Genomic DNA, 10091 nt, shown 5'->3' with positions numbered 1-10091 from the left:
GCAAGATTTGTTGCTGAGATTGAGGAGAGAATCTGATGCTGACAAGAGGCTGGCCAATTTGGAAAATAGAGTTCAAGTCATTGAAGACTCTGTGGTCACCATTCTTCAAAATCAACAATCTCAGACAAGTCTACTATTGCAGCTGGCAAAAGCACAAGGCTTGACCCCTATCCTTGATGATAACAAAAAAGGGGGAGAATAAAGGGGAAAGGGAAGGAGAGCCATCAACAAAAGTTCAAATATCTAAAGTGCTAATTCCTGCCATCACCACTTCTCCAACACTTCAAATCAAAGGAAAGCTTGATGGAATTGATCTAATCCAGATATCAGCAGCTGAGATGAAAGTCAAAGAGCAAAGGAGGAGAATTGATGAAAGGATGCAACAAATTTTTGGTTCTATAACTTCAAAATCACAATCTGTGAAGTATAGCACAAAGGTGGAGCCAATCATTATGGAGCTCAAGCCAGTAAGGAGGAATAAGGTTGGAGAGACTTCTTCCAAGAATCTGAAACCTATGGTTCACAAGCCCAATAACAGATCCAACAAGGACTCTACAAAGAACCCTCTAAGCCTTGCTCAGTTGAAAGGAGTGGATTTTCTTCTTCCAAAGCCTGATGAAGACAAGGTTTTGGGTGTTAATATCATGAAGCACAAGGAGACCAAGGATGTGGTTGAAAGAATGAACATGGCTATTATCTTTAGAGAGGGAAAAAGTATCTGTGTGATACAAGGACATCCCAAATTCTCAATACCCAGGAGGGAAGAAGCCAGAAGGTTGAAGGAAGAAGCTAAAAAGCTAAAGGCTGGCAAAAGAGCAGAAGCAAAGCTTGAAAAATAGCTAAAGTCAAGTCAAGCTGAAGAAAAGAAAGAAATTGAAGACAAGGGTGAAGATGTAGGTATGGGGGACATGTTTAGTGAATATGTGGAAGAAAGAAGTAAGGAAAGAAAGGAATGGCAGAAAGGGAACAGAAAGAAGGCCAATACAAAAAGGAAGATTGTAGATGAAACTGAAGAAACCCAATCAAAATCCAAACCACTACCTTCTATTCCTGAACCCATTGTTCCTGACCCCTTCATAAACATCCATGGTGAAAAAATCACTCCTAAGGAGGAACCAATTGATTGGGACACCATCAAATTGCCCACTTTCTTAACCACTTCTCCACCATCAAAGAAACAGAAAAGAAAAATCAAATCAACACCTCCTCTAACCTCAATCAAATTCACTCAGAAGCCTAAGCCTAAGCCACAAGCCTCAAAGGATGATTATGTTCACATTTGTGACATAAAGGAATTTACAGAATTTGAACTCTATCTGGATGAGCTGGAGGAAGTAAGGGGAATAGATACCTACAGACAGCTTCCAGAAAAACTAGTGTTCAAATATAAAGGAAGTGGGGAAAGGACTTGGCCTCTTTACAGAATTCTGAATGAAGGCTATTCTACCTTGGTTAGAGTCTACTCAGCTATAAAAAGGGATTCTGGCTTTACCAGGACTTCCACAACTGAGATTCTCAACAAGATTGCCAGCATAAGGAGAACTTGGTGGGAAACCAATGCCTTGCCTAGAACATTACTCATCCCAGAGAGAGGAATTACAGTTCATAAATCACCTCATTAGTTGATGGAGTTCAGAGACAATAAAGGAGTCAGAAGATTTTTCAGACTTGAAGATCAGCTCAAGATTGCCAGTAATGAAACTCTCAAGGATATGCAATCTAAGTTGGACATCAATGAAGAAGATGAAGCTGAATTCTACTAACAACTCCAACTCCAAATAGAGGAGAATGACAGGAGGCTAGGGAAGAAAACAAGGGATCAAAGGAAAATAAATTAATCTACTCAGGCTAAAGGAGCACCCTTGGAAGCAATGTAATTCTTCAATTCTATCTCAGTATACACATTTTTGCAGCACTTTTGAATTTCTACTTTATTTCAGTTCATATGTTTGATAAGTGTTTTGTTATCATCAAGTTAAACCCAAATTTATGTCTACAGTTCTAGTAGACATAAATAGGGGGAGATTGTTAGGAATATGTGTATTAGGTTGATGATAAGTTAAACAAAACACTTAAGTAGAAATCTAGTATTTGTAGCCTCAACAGATAAGACCATTTTGGCTATCCGTTGAAGGAGTAGCTTTACATAGAAATAAGTTTAGTATTGTAGCACATTTCATTCTCTATATTTAAGTTGTAATTCTTAGATGTTGTGGGAAATTTTCAGTCATGTTGACTACTAGTGGATATGCAAATAGGAGGGCTAATTGTAAATATTTCATGCCTTATAATTTTGTATAAGTGAAGTAGTATCAACTGATATTAAAGGCCTTCAACGGATGAGAAATAAAGCTTCAACGGATGTCTCTAAAGCTTCAACGGATAACATCCATCAACGGATGAGTGCTTCAACAGATAAAGCTTCAACTGCTAATGCATCAACGGATAAAGCTTCAACGGATAAAGTCATCAACGGATGAAAGCTTCAACGGATGCTTAGTTCAATAGCAGTTGATAGTGACAATTCATAAGCTGACAGAGGCACATGGGTTGACAGAGACAAACTGGAATGTGGCAGCCTCTTGGAGGAATCAAGAAAAAGCAGCATTTCCATTCTTGTGCAAACAAGGAAGTATTCAAAGATTTACAGCTAAACCTAAATTGCATTGGATAGAGAAATGAAGAAGAAATATGTGAAGAATCTTTTAATTGTATTTTACAGTTTTGTCTTCACTTGTAAACTTGGTGATATAAAAACCAAGTAGCAGCTAGTAATTAGGTAAGAAAAATTTTCCAGAGCTGTTTAGAAAAATCCAGAGAGAAAATCATCTAGTTTGTACTAGGACGCAGCTGTGATTTAATTCTTTGAATCACAGATTTCTGAAATAACACATCTCTGGTGGAACAAAAAATCCACCAGAAAAGTTTTTAAGTTCTTTGTGTTCTTTACATTTGTGTTTGAATATATATCTGTCTGTATTAGCTTCAAGCAATTCACACACACTTGTTCATTAAAACACTTAGCCTTAGAAACTGCTCAAAACTTGAAAAAGTTTTGAGATTTACATTCAACCCCCCTTCTGTAAATCTCATTATTAGTCCACTGGGAATAACAGGCTTCATATTCAGTGACTGACAGATTCCCTTGCTTCAATTCCAAGAACTTAATTTCCATCTGGTTCTTCATATAACCGGGAAAATACTTTTTCCAGAAAAAGCTCGGTGAATCTATCCCAAGTTATGACACTATCTCCTTCTAGCACCTTATTGGACTCCCACCAGTAATTATCTTCTCTCTTCAAGAAATAACTAGCAAAATATGTCTTCTAATCTGCTTCTACCTTAACCAGAGCGAATGCTTTCTCTATCTCCTTCAACCAAGCCCTAACTTTAGTAGGATCTGATGTACCCTCAAATTCTGGAGGCTTTACCGACTGAAACTGTTTAAAAGTAACAACAGGTACAACTGGTGGTACTTAGGGCTCAAGGCGAGGTGGCTGCTGTAACATCTGATGTTGGAACTGTTGCTGCTGCTGCTGCATTTGCTGCTGCATCATCACTATTTGCTGTTGCATCAGGTGAAACATTTGGTCCATATGGTAGTTATTGTTTTGCCCTTCAGTGTTATCATTGGATGACTCATTTCTGGTTTTTCTTTTTGGTGTCATGTTTTCGACAATAAAACAAATGGTTCTTTTAATAATGATTTATTAAACAGGTGATAATCAACTTGTCTGATATTAAAACATGAAATTTAAACAAAGGATAATAGAAAGAAAACAATTTGACAGATATCAAGATGAAAAATTAAAACAGTTCAGAACTTAAACAAATTATTTGAAATAATTTTAAAATTTGGAATAATAAATGGCACATCATTATTTTAAATAAAACAGAACATAAGGTATGGAAAAACTGTAAAACAGTAAAGTAAATGTAAATGCTATAAAGACTGAAATTTTAAAATAAAAGAAAAAGTTAAAAAAGTTCATTTTATATATATATGACACCAGCTCTAGGTGTTAGTGCTTGATACAAAAGGGTCTACATCCGATCTGTCATAGCTACTGCTGATACATGTCAAAACTGGATACTACACACATACAAGCCTAATCACACTATACTATGATGCCTCTATCTACATATGTCATATATAGTACAACACATCTGACTGACTGGTTGATCTCAAAAACCTGGTGGCACACGGTCTATCTCCTGTCGGATCGAATCTAAAACTGTCTTCACCAACCTCATGGCCCGGTAGTACACTGTGTCAGTACGAATGTCCTCCTGTCTCAGCTCTCTAAACTCCTATGAAGTGACTCGATAAATCTGCCTGAGCCTCTATCTCATAACATAATCTGGATGTAAGGCTGTCACGGGACCATACTCTCGACTCTCAAACAATCCAAGAATCTCACCGCACTGAACCCTCCACATCTGCATATCCTCTCTCATCCTGGCATACCTATGATATGGCACGATCCGAGGCTCTCTAAGATCTGTCTGCGATCCTAGGGAAGGTAAAGGCACAAGCTTATCAATAACCTGCTCATCCATGAACTCAGCAGGCGGAAACTGGTAAATCCCTGGCACTGGGGCATAGATAGCTAGGGGAGCTGGTAAAAACACCGGTGGTATCTGAAGCTCGATCAACTGAGGATCTGGATGTACATCTGGCTGCTGAAATGGAATCTCTGGCTCTGGCTGCTGGAAAGGTATCTCTGGCTGCTGGAATGGTACCTCTAACTCATCCAACTGCGGAAAATCAATCGGGTCAGGTATCTCGAGCATCGGGAACTCATGAGGTGGTAGCTGAGGTATCTCTAGCTTAAAATATGGGAAAAAGTCTATAGGGTCAGGTACCTCTAGAACTGGTGGATCCACAGGTGCTGCTGGAGGCATAGATAATGGTGGTATCGCTGGTCCAGACACAGTCCTCTCAGATGAAGATGAAGCCATCTGACCAAATAACTATAACACAAGAAAAGGTCATTTCCCATTACTAGAACTTACAAATTCCTAATCTAAAAATTAATAAACCCTAATCCTATAATCCCTATCTTATATGATCTCCCTATCTTATCTTAATCCTAGTATTCCTGTTTCAGGGACCAAAACCTAAGCTCTGATGGCAACTGTAACACCCTCCAAATCCGGGGAATGGATCTGGGGTATTAATGGCACTAATTACATTATTAAAACTGTACAATATTTATACAAATATATAATTACCCCTTTTCTCCTACGACTCAGGATATTTTAAGGTTAAGGTGTTAAAACAAAAACAACTTACTATCTTTATTACAACAACCCAAATAAAAAGGTCTTACAAGCTTTCTTTATTACACACCATCTATCTACGCCAGTTTTAAACTAAGTTTCTTTTATTTAAACAACATCTACATCTGTTCTTGCTACACCTGCTCGGGCATCTCAAAACTCTCTTCTGGGATTGGAATTAGCACTTTTGGTGCCAGAGGGTCCCGTCATCTGACCCGCTTCTTGACCACTCGGGTACGGATGAGTTTCATTCTCGGCCTTAACTGAAAAACAAGGTGAATAACAATAAGAGGGGGTGAGCCATAATTGCTCAACAAGCCTGCAACATATACATGTATATAGTGTAAAGAGAGAAAGTTAAATGAACCGGTAATCTGATTACTCGTATAACCATATGATTCTGCAGGGAATAATGAAAGCCACTATCAGCGAGTACCAAATGAATTAGACTGGACACAAAAACTAACATATGCGCTATAACCTGCTGATCAGTCAGATTATAGCGCGGATCTATACCCAACTACATAGACCCACCAACATATAGGGGTACCCAGGCACTATGGCCTAATAATCAATGGTCCAGTTTATACCCGGCCCGCATCATAACCATCTAGTCCATAGCTCAGTATCCCGAATAATTGGTATGCTTTTGATATATCCCAACATCACAATATATCAGAGTATATGTATATGCGTGTATATAACTATTGGAATATAAATAAATGATTCAATGAATTAGGAGAATTTAGGAATCGAAATGAATTACGAATAAAGGAACAACAATTGTGTATCAATGTTTGTGAACAAGATTTATCAGGGTATAACTGCCATGGAAATTTGAAAGCAATTCACTATTCTGAACTTAGAATAGGGGAAAAACTTGCTTGGTACACGCTCTGCCTCAGGTAGTTTACAGTTCCCTATTTCTGGCTTGATTCGCCTTGTTGGGGTTGAATCTATCAAAGAAAGATACACGTTTAGTTGACTTACATCGTAATCGTATCTCAGACTGAGACCACGTAACCCTTATCGTCTACCCGTTCAATTCTATCTGACTCGTATATAAATTATTTAGCATTGAGGACTCAAGTACTCACATAAATCACATAGCACATAAGGCACATAATTGATTTAGGCTCACAAATATTTTTAAAATCGAAATCGGATCTATATTCGCATTAACAAACAATATCTGACTCGTTTCCTAATTTTCTGGAATTTATTCGACTCGTATTTATAAATAATAAGGTCCATAATTATATAAATACCGTAATCCGACTCGCTTTTGAAAGAAATTAAGATTTATAAATATTTTTAATAGATTCATGTCATTATTCTGAGTCTAAGGGTTTTCGTTTCGATTAAATCGGATAAATGGTTCAGTTATTACGCAATAAACAAGAATAATCAATTATCAGTCAATTACAATTAATTATAAACAATAATTGAACCTCAAATATATATTTAAATTATTATCCAGGAAAAATCAAATTTAAAAATGATTTTCCTTAATTTTTTGAATTAAATAGAATTTATTACAAATTATTCAATTAAATTGATTAATTATAAAATAATTAATCAATTTAAATAAATATAATTAATTAGGAAATAATTAATTAAATAAATAAATATTTACATTTCCAAATTTCTAAAATAAATAGACAAAAGTTTGAATTTATAACAGATTATTTAAGTAATCTGATTAATCAATAATTAATTAACTATTTTAAATAAATAATCAACAAATAAGTAATAATTAACTAGTTAGATAAATAAATAAATACCTAAATAAATAAATTTTCAAATTTCTAAAATAAGAAAATAATTTAGAATTATTTACAAAATAAATCAGATAATAATCAAATTATTTATTGGATTTATTAAACAATAAAAACTGGTTTTTCTGAATTTTATAGCATAGAAATAATATAGAAAATACATAAACAAATTTTTAAAATTACTTCAGGATTTTCAGGATCAAAACCGGGTTGAAACCGAGGCGACTCTGGGTCTTCAAGAACACCGTCGGCCACCGCACAGAATCCGGTGCCGGCGGGTTTTCCGGCGAGAGCGATACGGCGAAGAAACCCCACGGTTTTGGGCTGGTTTTTCTCCGTTTTTAATCCCCACATCACAGAAACAACACCCCATCCCCCAGCCTTCAGCCTCGTCGATTTCGAGGCCGGAAAACGCAGAAACGCCGCCGGTAACGGCGACTTTCCGACGAGCTCAAAACAAAAACGAAAATCGACAAACCTAGTACCAATCAATTGCAAATTCGACGATCTACACATCTATAACATTCAAATTTATCTCAGCAACGTTTATCAAAAACACCCAAATCGAACTTTAAACCCGAAACTACAATTCTAAAATCGAATCATCTAAATACAAAATTGATAACAGGAATAGAAAGAAGATTCAAAGAGCTTCAGTTTGATTACCTACGTGACTGATTTGGTGAACAGAAACACGATGAACTTGCAGATTGATTCCAAAAACTCCAAACCCTAATTGTAGAGAAATTGGGGAATTTCTTGATTTTTCTGAATTTTTTTTATAATTTTAATTAATTAATTAATAGAAAATCAGTTATTTATATTTGTAATAAAAATACCCCTAATAAAAATTAAGGCCCCAATTATACATCTAATAAAATCAATTGGCCCTTAATTTTATAATTTTTGGGTATTAATTTTGAATTTTTAAATATCCAATAAATATAAAATATATGCCAAAAAATTCCAAAAATTGTGAATAATAGAAAGTTGCAAAGAATAATAATATTTGATAATTTCATGATCCTATAAAAATAAAAATGTGATTTTTGTGGGGCTTTTGACAACAGAACGGACCCGAAAAAGTCGTTTTTCGTGAAATGAGAAAATTTGTAAAACGACTGGATGTTCAGAATATCGCTATGGTATAAGGTTATACTAGGAAAAACAGGGCCAATAATTTTGTATAAAATATCATCTTTTAAAACATGGTTTGGGCCGTACAATTTTTGATTTAAAAGCATTTAACTTATACTAAAACACCCGATAATTACCCAGAACTAGAGATGCACAAAAAGCCCGGGCCCGAAAATCTGGCCCGGCCCGATCCGGTCAAAGCCCGGTCAAGCCCGGCCCGGTCCCGGCCCGGGCTTCGGGCCTCGACGGGCCCTATATTTTTAGGCAAAGGCCGGCCCGGCCCTGTTAAAAGCCCAGGCTTCGGCCCGGCCCGGCCCGGCCCGCTTAAAACCCCGAAAAAACCCGGTTATAATCTGATTATTCTAATATATTTTCTTATATATTTATAAATTCACATTTACTATAAATATAAATAATACTTTAAACACATATATATTTACATATTTGTGATTAATAATATTATTTATATACTTCGTGGCATAAATAATGAAAGAAGATATAATAAGTACACTATATATATTTGGATATCATTGTTATGAATATTTGGATATCATTGTTATCATAACAATGATATCATTGTTATCGTAACAATGATAAAATATATTATATAAACATGTTTATTTTTTACCGAACTTAAATGTTTTCAACGAAGTAATGTTTTCATAAAATATTCCATGTAAACTAATATATTTTTACGATGATCTAGTTGCTAACACATGTATTCTTCGGAATCTCTAATAATACTCGATCCGATTTAAATTAGAAAAAAGCCCGGCCCGATCCGATCCGGCCCGAAAAAAAAGCCCGGTTAGGCCCGCTTCGAGGGCCCAAACGGGCTTTGACATTTTCGGAAAGCCCGGCCCGGCCCGGTCAAAGTCAAAGCCCGAAAAGACCGGCCCGGTCAAAGCCCGGGCTTTTTAAGGCCCGGTCAAAGCCCGGCCCGGTGGGCCTTTTGTGCATCTCTACCCTGAACACATTCTGACCAAAACAGAATACACATAGCACATAACAGCTAGTAATTCTGTTCATGGGAATGATCGTGTATTTTCTTATTCTTCAATGAATCTTCCTGCCAATCCTGTAAATGTTATTTTTCAGCCACGTCTCTTGAACACGAACAATACGCAGCCTGGCAGCCTGGCAAGTGTTTCTTTAATGTCGTTTGTTTAATTTTACATATTTATGTACTGTCCTTTTATTTCGTAATTTATGTACAAATTTTATTCGTCTCAGCCGTATTTCCTCCCTCGACAGGTTCTTACATAAAAGAATGATTAACATGCCAAATATGTCCAAATACACAGAGAATGTATCTCCAATTGGTTGGTGTTCATGTTTGCTGATATATATACTTTATTTGTATAAGTTCTGATGTTTGTATGATTTCATTTACAGGTTAATCGCAAGAAATCCGCTATAACAAGGCATCTCCTAATGTCATAAAGCTTAATAAACACAACACAAATACACAGTCTCTGTTGTCATGTGTTCCTAATCATATTGTAATAACCCCAAAAATTTTGGACTTTTTGTAAACCTTATGAATAGTGATTTTGCTGATTATAATGAATAAGAAAACTTTTCATGCCACACAATGTAGCAGTTCTTTTATTGATATTCTGAGGTCTTATTAGTACTCTATATGGTGTATAAGTGTATGTAAAGATCGTCAGAATCCAAATCCGAACACTTTGATTTTTCCCGAAAATCCACCAGATACCGAAAGAATTGAGTATAAGGTAACATGATAAAAAAGATTTAAATTCAAGGATTTTTAGAGAGGATCATAAAAGGAATATAAAATATTGAGAAAGATTTAGGGGAACCTAAGTAATAAGATCCCAGGCATGATCCCTCAAATGATAAACGAGAACGAAAGTTTAGCGAACCGTA

This window comes from Apium graveolens, chromosome 2 (assembly GCF_009905375.1).
Source record: "Apium graveolens cultivar Ventura chromosome 2, ASM990537v1, whole genome shotgun sequence".
NCBI classification, from domain to species: domain Eukaryota; kingdom Viridiplantae; phylum Streptophyta; class Magnoliopsida; order Apiales; family Apiaceae; genus Apium; species Apium graveolens.
The sequence above is the reverse complement of the archived record's forward strand: the minus strand, read 5'-3'. Positions refer to the sequence as shown.